Source organism: Pieris rapae, chromosome 6, assembly GCF_905147795.1.
Source record: "Pieris rapae chromosome 6, ilPieRapa1.1, whole genome shotgun sequence".
NCBI classification, from domain to species: domain Eukaryota; kingdom Metazoa; phylum Arthropoda; class Insecta; order Lepidoptera; family Pieridae; genus Pieris; species Pieris rapae.
In genome coordinates this window covers 2,432,313-2,447,048 of record NC_059514.1, presented here as the reverse complement: position 1 = coordinate 2,447,048, position 14,736 = coordinate 2,432,313, and the positions used below count along the sequence as shown (strand labels likewise).

The window sequence follows — 14,736 nt, the reverse complement described above, 5'->3', positions numbered from 1 at the left end:
GCTAGGTAGGTTCATTACTCCCTAATGAGGCATGAATCCTCGTTCTCTTTCGCCGGGAATCGAACCCAAGACAAGCCATCTGTGATAGATCCCATAAGGAGAAGATATTACGTACCATATACACTTTCTAACCAAGAAAAGGCAAAAGAGAGAAAATCATCGTAAAGGAAATTTTACTAAGAAAATACGTTTTCCAAAAAAGGGTTCAGTAGGTATCTATGTCTGTGAAAAGCCGAAGACCAAACAAAATCTCTATGGAAGCGGGACTAAGCTTACAAGACATTGGAGGGGGTAGGGGGGTAAGTACCCACACATGTAAAGGCATAGTCCATATAATATCAGTGAAGAAATGCAAAATGCTTAATTCTTATAATTATTTAATGTGTATATTTACGCAAAGCAGTCAAAACTAAATACTTAGTAGTATTACTATCGAGAGAGGTATATTTTGTAAATTTAATAAATGCGGCTTTAAACGGAATCCACACCAACGAACCTACGGGCTAAAGTTATAATCACTATTATTCTTGGTGGGGTTTTTCCTGGGTTCTATATCTCGAATATAGTGGGTTTGCTATATGTAATTGATGACGCATTATCCACTTCCACCTCGATTTAAATATATAGATATATGAGTATACAATATTTTGATACAAAGTATGTTATAGCTATTTTGGGTTTTGTATGAGATTTTTCAGTAAATTTTGCTGAACAGAAATCATTAAACAAGTGCGAACATTGGCGGTATTAGCTCACGTCTGCGGATTCTTTAAACTTCTAATTGTTTTGTCCTTATCAGTGGCTAATCTTCACGCACAAGAACAAAGGAGACAAAACATTATTATTGAAAAATTCAAGAACATGATCTCGATCGCGTTCCAAATTCGAATTTTATTGTTTCGTTCCATAAACACCACTGTTCATTCGAAAGACTAAACTTTAAACAATTGAATTTCAACCTTATGTGATACCATTAAGGTTGAAAATAACATTTTCAGCTTTGTGATTGTCCATTGAAAGCTTTGATAGTGCAAAGGGGGAAGGGGGGCTATTCTATGTTTGAAGTGAACGTAATAAATAGTCGAATGCATTTTGTATAGGTTTCATTTTGTCTCGATCGATCTGTTTAGATATTGTGCGTATGAAAATCGTTATTAAAAGACCCTTTAATGTTTATTTATTTATTTATAATGCGAAACCTGTGATTTGAGAACTGGCAGTAAATGTAAAATTAGAAGCATTTCATATACATTTCTGTTTTTGATGTTCATAAGTGTACATTGCGTTCCCTGTATGATTAAATGATTTTGACTTTGAATTTTGTGGTAATATTTGTGCCTTGTTTAACAGAGCGGCCCGAGGGTTATACTGGCCATATCGAACCCACTACCCCGGGATTGGGATTCAATGTTACTAACTACAACTAAACGCATAGGTATTTGTGAATAAATTATTTCTATGTATTTGTTTTTCAATAGTGTCAAAAATATCCTATATAACTAATTTAGTATAAACTTCATCCAACCTTAACTTACACTATAGTTCATAAGAAATAAAGTTGTATTTTGCTTAGCATATTTCATCTGCTGACACCTGTTCTTAACATCCGGTGCTCTTGATACAGTTGGAGACAAAAGTTCAGTATATATTAATTTCGCCTATCGTATTGCAATACTCTCAATAGTATTTCTTCTATATAAATAAATAGATTGATATATTAAATTAGAATAGATCATAGAAAACATTACCTATACGTTATCTGTTAAACGCATAACATACTTAATACTATACTCTGTTAATAAAAATCTAATTTAAATGTCATTTGAATATCGTGAGATAATCTATGGTATATATTATGTAAAACACATTTGGCTGAAATTTAAAAGAAAACTTTGCATTCTAAATTCAAATTGTTGACGTCAGACCAATCAGACAATAGAGCGATTGTGTACGTTCCAATTCGGTTCTATTGTTGTGCGCGGCGCTCTGATTGGTCGATTGGCACAATGGGCCACGCCTACTACACAATACCCTATTGTCAACGTCACCTGTTTCCCGCCCAGATATTTTTACAGCAAATGAAATTTAGGTCAGTCCCTATTCAATTGTGTGATTTCTAAGATTTGTTGGGCAAGAGACTCTTGAAATATTAGTAAATATATAGGCCACTGCTCCTCTATGGCCGGCAACGTACCAACTAACATGAGTGTCTAAGGGTTGTGGTTATACCTACTAAGTAGCTACCTTTTATAGAGTTGCACATATGAAAAAAATATTTCTTTTAAAGGTTTTTTTTCCTATAATACTATGTATCTATTGAAAACTAATGCTGAATTAGTTCTACGCCAGTGTACCTATTATATATACCTTTAATAATGTATATTTTTATGGGCAATAATGCCTCTTTCTTTGAAGTCGGTGAAGAATTCCTACTTAATGTATTTCTGCCGAACTTGCCTTAATTTATCTTCTAGGTACTAAAGCAATGCAAAAATAGTTCTTACACACTTAATGTAAAACAAAAATCGAAAATCAAAATACTTCTGTATGAAGTCAATAGAAATTTAATTAAAACGTTTTTTCTAAATATTTGAATTTGGATCACAAAACATCTGAAAGTAACCGAAGAAAATGTTCTTTGGTTACTTTCAGATGTTTTGTTGCTAGGCAACCAGCTCATTAGAATACATTAGGAATGATTAAATTCACCACAGACTAGGAGTAGTACCTACTACTTTGTGGCGTATCTGATACCCACTTAACTCTAACGAGTTATATTAAGAAATAGGGGAGCATGTTTTTAACTTTTAATAGACGTCGCTTGAAAAGTTAAAAATGTCCAGTAAAGTATATTTTTGTGGAGAACTAAGTGAACATGATCACAAAATATTAGCCACGATTAGGGATACTAATGGATCCATTTGCGTAGAGTGCTTGTATTTTTAAATGTTTTATTTGGCTGTGTACAAAGTAAAAATTATTTTAGAAAATCCCAAGTAATAATACTAATCGAAATCCTTGTCACTATTTACCAAAATTATGAAATTATCAATCATGCTTTATCATAGTAACATGAAGATTCGTGACTAAACACGTGATCGTCATATGTTTTTGTGCATAATTTTTGAATTTAGAATAACCGTTTCGTCATCACATGTTTTTCGTAAATGTAATAGTTTTAGAATTTGGAAAATCTATCAACTATTGCTTTTCTGAATCCATAACAGTTTTGTGATCGTCAGTTGTTTTTCGTAAATTAAATCATTTTTAAATTTAGAATGTCTTAATCATTCAGGCATATTGTTTTAGCGCAAAATTGAGTTTAGAACTTCCACGGTATCATTAACCGTAATGATTGATTTATAGACAGGATAGGGGTTAAACATTTACTAATTACGATTAAAGTAGTATTTAGATGTATGGGGTAACTAAAACGGGGTAGGTATGGTAATTGGTAATGGAGTTCCAAACTTAACTAAACATGATTTAATTGCAATAAACCCAAGATTGGTTCAGTTTTAATCTCGTTTTTTTTTATTTAAAAAAATTAAAAGCTAACTTAAACACACAAATATTAACAACTCAATATATTTTAACAAGTTTTATAAATATTATCAAAAAAGAATTAGATATTTCAAGTTAAAGTAGGTAAGGTATGCTACCAGGTTTTGTACTAAACCAAAAAAAAAACATTGAAAGAATAGAATTTAATAAAACTAATCTCCACAATCTCAAATAAAATCGAGAGAAACTCAAAAAACAAACGATATTCCAAATTTAAAATTTCATTCCATTTTTGAAATAAAAAATCTAACTTAAGGTAACAAATCTAAATTCCGAAATCTTAAAGAATACCAAGTAAAAACGCAATCTTAAGTATATATATCTTAAGTATAATTCTAAATCCGCATCCTCGAACAATATCGAGTAAAAACCAAACAGACAAGAGAGATTCCAAATTCAAAATTAATTCCATTTTTAAAATAACGAAAACGAATAACGAAAGTAGCGACATCTAAGTGTCAGGTGTAAGGGCGCGAGCTAATTGGTATCACTTAGTATCTATTTTAAGGTCGCTCAATCATATGGCATTTCCGTCGCCGGTCTTTCATTGATTTAATACAATTTGGACGCGTTGACATCAGGATTTTACAGCAATTAACTATTCAAGAATGCGCTGTTATATGAAATGGTAGATGTACCTACTGGAATAGTATTAAATTATTAAAAGCTTAAATAAAAACCTTCAGTCTATTTTAGTACTCAGTATATTTATACACGACGCAATGATAATGTAGTAAAAATATAACCTACATGTTTCGACTTAGTGTAATCTTAGTCTAACTCTTAAAAAGACGACGTGGACCAAATTATTATTTACTTATATATATTATCACAAAACAAAAATCCAAAAACGGAAAACACATTTTAAAACACTGTTAAAAACTAAAATGAAAAAAGATAATAATTCAAAATACTAGACAAAATGACGTTTTTCATCAAAAGAAATGGTGACCATGATAACGAACATATTTAAATTCTAGAATTAAGACATAACAACATTAAACAACTGTTGTTTTAATAAAAAAAAACAACATCACAGTAATTGTTGCAAATTTATTAACATAACAATAGTAGGTATATACCTCTCTTAAGATGAAGCTATATAAGAATGCGATTTAAGTAGGTACATATAAGTATACAAAACACAAACCTCTCCCACAAACTTGTTACAATCTTCCAAAGTTCAAAAGCTTTTAAGGAATTATTCACAAACAAAACACCAAAAACCAATCAAGTAATTGCTCCGGTCTTGGCGTGTCTTCGTCGATAATCTTCATTAGGAGGACAAAGGGGGCGGAAGGGGCATGGGGGTGAAACACCCCTACCTGGGGCTCCTTATGTTATTAGTTTAATATGAGATTGTATATATTGATGATATAGCGTTCCGACTGTAACTTTGAAAATTGATCGAATCTGAAATAATTTGTTTATTGATAAAAACTTAATAAAAAACGTTTAATTAATATTAAAATTTGTTTTAAATGTTTTTACAACAAAACATAGCTACGCAATTGATGCATAAAAACGACAGTACTGCAACAAATTCATGAAAAATCAATAGAAATGTAATTCCGCTTACAATATTCCAATCTGTTCAGTTTACACGTCAAACAAAAAGCAATTTTCTCTGAAACCAGCATAATAACGGAGGGGTGTCCCCTGCCCCCCAGATAATGCTCCTCGTGTGGAGTGGGGGCCCCCGAGACACACATTCTTCCACGCCTGCGCTACGATACAATATGGGTCATATTGTCTGTGCGGTTTCAAGTCTGTATACTATAGTCTATAGGTAGAGATACCATAGACTATAGACAAGCCAAGGAAGGCATTATATAGATAGTTGTTGGGCTGTATGTCTTTAACTATAAAGCTACTTTTCGTTTCATTTCCTTCACATACCTATAGACAAAGAATATATATCATTGTATCAGTGTATATTGTTACAGATAAACACTCTTTTGTCACAACCCTTTTAAAGTATGACAAGCCTAACCTGTTTTACCTATATTTAAACACAATAAAACTTTTTTATAAATATGCAAATCTAAAAATATCGGTGTCGTGTTTCGCGAAGCGATGGGAACGTATTACAACAATAGACGCGCCAATCCGTACAATAGAGCATTTTCTTAACCACGCCCTGTTACACAATACCCTCACGCCCAGTCAACCATTGTCGAAATAAAGAAAATTTTCTTAGTAAGCATTGTATCGACTTTTTAAACGCCCTCGTGGATCGCACTCCCACCTGCCCGCTATTGTGGTGTGTACGTACAATGCGCTGTTCGCACACACACTGCACCACTCAAAGAAGCTCGCGGGGCGGAGCCTAGAGCGAGACGAAGCGACTCCTAGCCGCCGCGCAAGCCAGCCGAGCGAGACACAAACACACAATACAGCCAGCCAGAAGAGGACGGAAAAGCTTTGTATAGATTCCGCGCTGATAGACAATTGAATATCAACGGTACTTCCAAATGAATCTTTGTTAATTTCGCCGTTGGTTAGTGGAAAAAGTCTTGGATGTGTCAGTGATGGATAGGGGCTAGATTGTTTAATTGCTAATTTCTGTATACGGCGGGTGGAATGACGGCATTGTTTGTAGGGCAGTGACATCAGGTGGCGTCCTTGTCTCTCGCGCGCGGCGCGGGGCGGCGGTCAATTGTAGCGCGCGCTTATTGTCAGCGCTTCGATCTGTGCATTGTGTGCCGCGACCGCGCGATATCAACACGTATATTGCGCTGCGATATAAAATACGATCGCGCAAGAACTACGAAACGGACTGCGTTGTTCAATTTTGTGTGTGTTTGTTTTGGAACTGTGTAAAATGCCAAAGAGTTGTGTTAGGATTTTTACGTGATTTTTTTTGTTGTTTTCATTTTTACGGATATAATTCGATTTATCGTTTTCAATGTCTTCGGAGATGAGAGGAACAATGGTCGCTCAATTGAAGGTAAGAGTTTAACATAGTTACTTTATTTATTTTAGTTGAAATTTTGTTTTATATATAATTTACGCTTATATTAGTTTTTTAAATATCGTTCTTGGTTATGGTCGATGGATGTATAGAGTTAGAAGGATTTACGTACCTATTTTTAACCTATACCTGTACCTATTTTAAAGCCGAAGTACGAACTTATGACAAAAATTAATTTATGTGTATTTATATTACTAAGAAAGATAATAGGCGTGATACGCATATGTAATTTATACATATAGTTTTAACGTCGTAAATTAATAAACCAAATATGATGTACCTATTTAATATTTTAGATATTTTGTTCGTCAGATAAGTTAACATATAAAAATGGAGACGAGAATAAATGAGGATAAATCCAGAAATTCATTATATGGCTCAGAAGTATATATACATATATATTAATTATTTATTAAATATTTCATATAAGTAGACAATAAAAATATATCCCGATTAGGAAAATAAATTCAGCGAATTTTAATATTGTGCTGATGATTATATATATCCTAATACTGATATATTATTAAAGAAACTTGTACAATCAGATACAAAAAAAGTTTCACTTCAACTAACAAAAATGTTAATAGTAATTAGGTATTTTTTTTTATCTAATAATATCTTTAGATTATCTTAAGAGTCGATGTTGTTCCAATTTTAAATATCCCCTTAGCGTAAGTACCTTCCTGTCTTTATCTGTGCTTTTGGCTTTGACAGATGTCATTATGCATATTATGCGCGTGAGAGCGCGGCGGCGTGTATCTTGTGCAAAATGGATCCAATTAGCAATTGTCACGCACTGCACTTATTCGAAGCTCACTTTTTACGAGCTGGTAACAATTTAGGATAAATAAAATTACAATCTTCTTTAAGAAAAATAAATTTATAATAAAGTTATCCACATTTTAGGTACCTAAGTATGAAGTCTCGTAACATATACCAGTCCGTTAATTTTGCGTGAGTATCCTATGTAATGGCTAAACGTTTAATGATGCAATCTTGCTAGATTAAGTTACATATATACGCAATTTTCCGTCCGAAGGCAAAGATTTTCAAGATTATAACAAATGTTTCGAGATATTTTTATAGTTCGTAGAAAAGTTACTTAAATATAGTTATATCCTTACTGAAAATCTAATATTTACACACACACATATATATATATATATATATATATATATATATATATATATACTAATGTATTCTACTATTATTTCAACTAAGATTTCATAGTACCTACAATTTTTTTTGTATTATTACTATTATTTAAATTTAAAAAATCAGTGGCGCTACAACCTTTTTAGTTCTAGGCCTCAGATTTCTGTATCTGTTGCATGATCCAACAGACAAGTAGGTGATCAGCCACGGCACCGACTTTTTGGGTCTAAAACCGTCCTCACAATGTCCTTTACGAGCGAATATTAAATGCCCATATAGAAACTCCATTGGTGCACAGCCGGGTCCGAAACTGATATTTTCTAGACGACCGATGGCAGAAATAAATATACATTGCTAAATTTTGGACGATTGTAGTATTTAAATAATTATAGGTAAATAACTGTTCAACCAACACTTATGCAAGTAATTTAAGTAGGTATAAAGATTATTTTGGGAAAAGATTTTCGTTACCATGCTTACGATAGAAACGCCAATCTAAGTTTGTATTTTAAACACTTAGCTTTCTTTATTAAGTAGGTACCTTATAAATTGGGTTTAACACAATAAATTAAAATCTGACGCCAAATTAATATTTGCGTGATCCATGTTTTCAACTTGTAAATAGTAAAACAAATTTCGCGGTTTTAATTTAGATAACATAAAAATTTCGGTGCATCTTCATTCCTAGAGCAATTGTGTCACATACTACACATATCTTTAGAAAAGCTTAAATTCAATTGAATTGATGGAAACTGGGGCATCTACGGGATATAAGAAATGGTATGGTAAAGGTTCTATTGATACACCGATCATCTTGTACTGGTATCGTATAGTGCAATTTAATGGTTTATTGGTAAAAATGTTATAGTGTATAATATCACTGGCCTTATAAGTTAATTATTAAATGTTCGGCGTCCTGGTGAATAGAAGATGTCCAGTTTGTTCGGACCACACTAACTTAATTTCTATTTACGATTATATATAAAATATATATGTATATATAATTTGTTTGTTTATTACTGTTATTTTTATCTTTTATTTTTGTTTATTTTGTGGTCGTTTCTTTAGTTTTTTCCTTTGATATATTGCTTAAAATCTAATGTATGTAAATGTGTAAGTGTGCTAAATTTGTAATGTCATATTTTCTTGTATTATTTTTGCATACATATTATTTTAGAATGTATATATAAATAAATAATCGGACCCCGAACACAATATCTATTATTTACCTATTGGTTGTTACTTACCTACTTTTTTTACTTACTAGCAATTCTTGAGCCTCGTATTTCACCTCTCTTACCGACTCTCTTTGCCTTACCTGCAATTGTAAGACGCCAGATTTGCCTGGCACCGCCAACTAGATATCTCAGCTATTAAAAGACGGGCTTATATCACAATTGTTATTACAGATATTAACAGGAAACTCCTATATATACAAAACAGTGGCCACATAAAACAGTCGTAAATCGAATCAAAATCTAACATACACCGGATGATGTAAATAAATAAAAAATTAAACATGAAGATGTGGTTAACATATAGGATGTATATTGTGGTTAGGGCATATATTTTTATAACTAACCGCTTGTTTAGATAACCAAGAGCTTTTAATATTTTATAGGCACAGCTTTTTAGGTTGTGGGATCTGTAAGCTTTGACTGTGTACATTTTTTAAAATAAATCAATACAACCTTTTTTAGATCTGTGCCGCTTTCTGTATCTGTTTCATGATTTGTCAGCAGCATGTGCCTGACACACTTCATAGGGTCTAGGGGATGCCGGTTTTCTCATGTTTTCTTTTACCGTTTAAGCGAATGTTAAATGCGTACATAGGCACAGCCGGGGATCGAAAAAGCAGATGAGACTCACGCTAAAGACACTAGGCCAACTGTTCATGTATTTAGCATTCGTAATCTCTATATAGATATAGATATATATATATAATTCTCGTGTCACAATGTTAGTTCATACTCCTCCGAAATGGCTCGACCGATTCTTATAAAATTTATTATAGGTACATATTCAGTAGGTTCGCAGTTCTATATTATATATAGATATTTATCTGAAACGCTTGATTGTTTATAATTAAATTCAACAATACATTTATACTGCGCTTTCTACGCTTTTTATACAAAGCTTAAAATCAATTTTTTTGAAATTTTGTGAAATTTCCCGAAAATAAATATTTCAGCTAAATACTATAATCTTATTTGGCCCCAAACAAGAATATTAATAAATTATTAGGTATTAATATTATTGTTTGAGGCCTCTTTTTCATACAGTATTTTTTTCTGCAACTGGCGCCATCTCTCTCTATCTTGATAATTCTACCCCAACTGCTTCAAGCTTCAACAAGTATACATTACCCTAAACATATGCATCTATTTCAGTTCATAAAACATGGTAGTCTAGATTTTATTGCACAATCTTCCAATAAACAAACCCGTGAAAATCAAACGCGTATCGAATGACTAAAGCAATAATTCTGATATACAAAGTTTTGCAAATAACATTATACATCGTAAACCTACATTTAGGATTCCTATGATTATGATATTTCACTTATAGAGCGTGGTGAGTCTATGGAAATCCCGACTCTCCACTGTGTTGTGTTTTGTTTTTTTATTGACGTGACTTTAAACTCATCTGATGGTATGTACCCTCACTTCTTTAAAGTTCCTCATAAGAAGTGAAGGTACATACTTTTCGTATGCTTTTGAAGTGGAATTGGATCGAAAATACTTTAGTGAGCATCTCCAAATAGCGGTGTAAGCTACGGATGGTATTTCCTATTCTGTGTCGACGTATGATAATGAAAATGATTTTGAGGTATATATCTCGACGACCTCTGTTGGATAACCTATATTGTGTCAAAAATATCACCTGCTACATACCTAACATATCTCTCTCGTGCCATGACATTTACTATGCATGCATGTTTTTACCTAATTGTAATTTATTTTCATAGATATTTTTTATTTATTTTTATTATCAACTTTATGTACCCATAGATAGATTCCATTATAAAGACAAATACTTCGAATATACCTAGCTATTACGAAAAATGTCAGAATCTTGAACGTCTTAAAAGCCGACCGAATTATGTAGGGCAGTCACGTTACACGTTAGCATTGTCAGTTCGCAATTTGGCAGCATTACCATCACCCTATTATGTTTTTTAATTCCCATCACGTCTCCATTGTGAATATAAGAATATACTCTTGAATAGGATTTTCGTATTTCACCTTGGATTTGGGAATACTTAACGTTATTTCTGTGTGTGTATTTTAAACGCAAATTTACACTTAAATCTGTATTTATACTATGTAGGCAAGGTATTTATTGTATCCGTCACTGCCCAGCGATAATTTAAAACTTGAACTAATTATTAAGAAAATTACATTTAAAAAGTTTTTCAAAATAGGCCCTAGATGGCGTTATGTTCCTGTCACAGTCGATCTTTAAGGCACAGTAGTTCTTTACGCATATAGAAATTTCACAGCTATCAACGGAACATCGATAATATTTTTTAAGAAGGTCATTAAAACCCCTAAAATCTCTTTAAAATCATATTCAAAACTCAATAATTACCCTCCATTCAACTTACAATAAATATAAAATCAAAATAACTGATTGCCCAATTATTGTCACGGAACGTCTGTAATTTAATTTGCCACCCTTTTAAAAACAAGTTGGTCCGATTTTCATACGAAATAAACTCGATTGGGCATTGACAATGGCTGCCCCCTTTGATTCGGGGCCCTTGTAATTTGTACTCGCAGACAATTCTCTTCCGTTTCTTTCGGTGCTTAAACAGAAGGAGATTGTGTGGTCTAGAGGGTGAACCGATAGAGGTTTTTTAATTTTGGTGAGAGAACTTAATTTTGTTATTCGATTTTTGAATTTGTCTTTTGTTTGAGGATTTAAAATTGGCTAATATATTTTAAAATATTGTTTGTCGATTTGGCAAGAGGACTTTTTTATCTATTTCTTTTTTCACTCAAAGTCAACATATCTTTATTCGTATAGGTAAACAAGTACACTTATAAACGTCAGAAAAGACGTTAAATTAATTCAAAATAACATTAACTATACTATAGAGTGGGCAAGAAGAACTGGCTGGTAATTACATAGGTAGAATATTTACATATTCTACCTATGTAGATAAAATTTTAAAATACATTCCCGCTATTGCTTATCCCCAACACCATACACGAACGAAGAAAGGGTCGTAGGCGCATTAGTACTAGCTACCCCATTGTTTGCGATCTAGTGAACCCTTCAGTTTGCTTAGCACGTGTTTTATTGTGCAATTACAGGACAATTATTGGGAATGCGTATTGAATGGTAAGGAAGTGCTATTGTCGTTGGTTGAGAAAATAGTACAAGGTATTCTCACGTGATGATTGGTACGTTCTGAATTCATATCAATTATAGTTTTGAAATTATCTTAAAATGATACTTTACGTTGAAAAATGTGTTGTTTTTTTGGAGTTCTACTTCGCGCGTTATGGAAAATGCGTGCATCCACAAAACCAACACTCTGAAGTTAGCGATATACATTTTAGTTTTTTGTGTGTTTAAATAAACTGTATTTTAATTTGCTTTATAATAAAATTTTAAATGTGTTATATAGCCTTAACTATGGATAATGTCGTTTTTTAACAAACATAGAATAAAATGCTTCTAACACTTGGACATGAGTATAGACACGTTTTTTGTTTTACTATAGTTTTTCGTCACTTTCTCTCTCGTTAAGATGAAAAGAGACAGATAAATATTTTACAGCTTTATAACACATTAATTCAATTATGAACAGTTTGAGCCATAAACAAGCCATTTGTATATTTCTGATCGTTTTACTATATTACCCCGAAACGCAGACAAAACCTTGACATAATAATCATACGTGCTCACGCGCATCATAGCAGGATCGTAGAATAAAGGGTTTCCTGTACACACGTCATTTGAGTAGAGGAAACGCCTTTATAATACGCACGTGAGATCAGAATGTACTATTGTTGAATTTTTGTATGGGCACAGTAGGTGTTCGAAATTTGAAAATCGAACCACCTGAGAAAGCTACTTAGATCGTCATATCAAGTATTACTGGCTATTTGAAGAAAAGCAAACTTTCGTACTTATTCCATGACTGTCTGATGATATTTATTTATCATGCAACAGATATATGTAAGGGATATATGTAAACATAAATACTATACCGATAGATGCAAACCCAATTACAGGCCGTCTTAACACATTGAATGCTTTAACAATGGATACAAAGTAATAGCCGAATATCAAAACTTTTTATTGGGAATTTTTATTAAGTAAATGTTTGAAAATGTGTATGAATGTGTATTAGTATTTTTTTTTAAAAACATTTTTCGGATCCGAGTGGTCGGCATACAGCTCATTGGGTGGATCCCAGAGCTAGGGAATGTAATGGTTTAAAAAAATGAACGGGACGCTGTCACGGATCCAAGTGGGCGGCACAGCTACGACCCCGCTCCACAGAGCGAAAAAAGCACTTAATGTGTTAATAATCCGCAATAAGTCTTTCCGCAGACCGAACCTAGTACTCTGTAGCCGAACTCACTGCAACAGCCATGGCCAGGGGGCTTCTGCCCCCCGGCACGTAGTGCACCCATCCATCAGCATATTTATTTATTTATTTAATTATAAGTAATCTAACAGCTACTGAATACATATTATTATACAAAATACAAATACAATACACAAAGCCAAAACAGATTACACAGATTAAATAAAAAACAGAAAACAAGCATTAAAAGACAAAGTTACATTTAAAGAAAAAACAAAAGAATAAAATTAAAAACTGCAAATTTAAAAAAACGCAACAAATAATACTAAGAATTTATTAATATCTACTACTTAAAAAAATCGGAGTTTTCCCCCTTCTCCAAGTACTTCTTCACATCTCTCTTTTTGTGGTAGAAAAGATCAATGTCTTGACAATAGCATATCACACCTAAAATTCTGTCCTTGAAATGTGTCGGTCTGATTGTGAAGTTTCCTAGTCCTTAATTAATTTTTGCTACATTGGGACAAATTCATATTAAACCATTACAAAACAATACATCAACAAAAAATTGCAATAGATATTTGATATTTTTGAAATCGCCAGATGTGTGTAATGCGTCGAGAGCTCTTTGTTGTTTTTTCTTCTATATTGTCTCTGCATTGTGACATCATGAAACTAACGATCGAGCCTAACTTAAAACTAATATTTAGTTTAAGTCTAATTTGCTTAAAATAATATGTAACATATGAAAGTGTCTAATAACATAGTACCTAGTCTGTATTAAGGGGAAGATGCTTTGTTCTTGTGTACTTTTTTTCATTTATTAACACTTGAGACTTACGTGCACTAACACTAATGCACTTATTGGAATCGTGAACCTAAAATAGCCTGGATTTTATTAAAATAGTTTCTACTCTTTTGCCTTAATTGCGGCGGCTATATTGATCTCTAATCTAAGGTTTCAAAAATATAACGCTGTCAATATATAATGACACCGCTGACAGCGCTGGTATTCTATAACTTCCACGTGAGTCAAGTGACTTAAGTGTTGAGTTTTCCCATATATATCAGTGCCCTAACTCTAATTAGCGACACCGTCAAATCGCGACGTCTTTGTAAGCAAGATTTAGTTGTCTCCATATCTAACTGGCAGTAAATGTAAAATTAAATTCATTTAATATTTCTTTTTTTGACGTTCATAAGTGTACATTGTTACCTACATGAATAAATAAATTTTGAATTTTGAATTTTTTGAATTTTATACGGCTGATGCAGCCTTGGAATCGTGCAGAACAAAAATCCATTATTAAGATTGGTATCGCTATAGGAATTTGCAGAGTACGAGCTCTTGTCTTTGGTTCTAATATAGTATAAACTTTGCATAGATGCAACCCTGTGGTTTTTTGTTTTAAGTGTTCGTATGAAATTATGACCGAAACGATATAGACAAAACTAACTTTGTTCCTCAAGCATAGATATGATAACAATAAACAATTTC

General features: G+C 32.6%; 1 protein-coding gene across 1 annotated transcript in view; it reads left to right on the top strand.

Annotated features, from left to right (window-relative positions):
• The first annotated feature begins 6,275 nt into the window (after positions 1-6,275).
• The window catches only part of LOC110994329 (transcription factor Sox-5), a 102,723-nt gene continuing 94,262 nt past the window's right edge, over positions 6,276-14,736 (top strand). Inside the window, exon 1 of the mRNA XM_022260903.2 lies at positions 6,276-6,514. The gene's annotated coding sequence lies outside the window, so the exon portion shown is untranslated. The remainder of the gene's footprint in view (positions 6,515-14,736) is intronic.